General features: G+C 44.0%; 1 non-coding gene across 1 annotated transcript; it reads right to left on the bottom strand.

Moving 5' to 3' along the window:
• Positions 1-1,107: 1,107 nt before the first annotated feature.
• trnak-uuu (transfer RNA lysine (anticodon UUU)) lies at positions 1,108-1,179 on the bottom strand. The gene has a single exon. It is a non-coding gene; the product is annotated as a tRNA-Lys (tRNA).
• Between the last annotated feature and the right edge of the window lie 310 nt (positions 1,180-1,489).

Here is a 1,489-nt window from a genome sequence, read left to right as displayed (position 1 = left end):
CCAGTGGCCACTTTCCCCTCGTCTCATCCAAGGCTAGTCTGGCTCTTAATTCGCAAGTTTTCGGCAGTCGTCCGTTGAGATCCCACTTGTGACACCAAATGTAAATGTAGATTCTTTTCTCTCAATCTGGTTCAGTAAAATTACTGAGTCGAATACCTCTTGTGCTTTGAACAAAGCAGTCTTTATTTTACTGGCCGGCAAGACTTATCAGACAGAAGATATACTTTCTCGATCGAGCGTACACACTCCCTACGGATAAGTGAAGTTACATCGTAAAGCGACAACAGTTGTGCAGTTTTGAAAATAGATAACAAAATACAATTAGATTGACATTCTAACTCAGCCACTCATTAGTCAATCTATATGAGATGTTTTTACGAAAGCTCAAGCATTGCCTCTGAATGTTTCAATTTATGGTGTGACTAACAGCTGAGAACTTGCAATTCTGCAGATTTATCCATATATTCATTTCATGTTACAATTTATGTTATTGGCAGGATTAGTAACTTGAAACCTTGAGAAAGACTGTTAACTGTGCTGATGTTGCACTATTTGCAATCTGACATTCTCCCAGCTATTCTTCGATGGCTTTATACATTTTCATATATCCAGTTTACTTTACTGTCCTTAATTCCATATATTCCGTTCAGATATCCACAAGATCACCGATCATTCTTCGAAACTCCAGAGAGTATCAGCATATTCTACACAATCTCTCACCATAGGACAGTCCTCTCACCCCAGGAATCAATTTGGTGAACCTCTGTTGTACCACCTCCAAGGCAAGTATATCCTTCCTCAGATAAGGAGACCAAAACTGTGTGCAGTACTCCAGGTGTGGTCTCACCAGTGCCCTGCACAATTGTAGCAAGATTTCCTTACTCTTATACTGTGGGCTATATATTAGGTACTATGGGCCGAATAACCTGTTTTTCTGCTGATTCTACGGTTGTATAAAAAGTTATGAAAATTCGGCCATCGCTCAGCAAACATATTTGTATTTCCTTCAGTGTGCAACACATGTGGGTGGAATAATGATGATTGAAACAATTATTCAGTATCTCACAGGCTTGAATTATATTTGTCAACTTGCTCTGCAAAAATGCTTTCCCTGACCGGGAATCGAACCCAGGTCACGGCAGCAAAAGCACCGAATCCTAACCACTAGACGACCAGGGAACAGTGTTTGCACTCTCAGCAATAGCTTTAAATATAGTCAGCTTTCAATCACAGCTGAGAACATTGCGGTGACACGGCGTGTAACTGGATTTGCTGGGAGCGGCGTGGAGGCCCCGACCTGCGTGAGAACACCAGCGGCAGGTCGGGGTCATAAAAGGAGTGGTGAGCGGCGGACTGGAGCAGCGTGGTGGTGCACCACGGCAAGGTACAGCGCGAGCTGGTGCAGGAGGGTGACGGCAGCGAAGTGTGACGTCATCAAAGTCCAGGTCGGTGATTGGAGCGTGGGCAGGTACAGCAGGAGCAGTGAGAG

This window comes from Pristiophorus japonicus, unplaced genomic scaffold (assembly GCF_044704955.1).
Source record: "Pristiophorus japonicus isolate sPriJap1 unplaced genomic scaffold, sPriJap1.hap1 HAP1_SCAFFOLD_163, whole genome shotgun sequence".
Classification (NCBI taxonomy): Eukaryota; Metazoa; Chordata; class Chondrichthyes; family Pristiophoridae; genus Pristiophorus; species Pristiophorus japonicus.
This window is presented reverse-complemented; position numbering and strand designations above follow the sequence as displayed.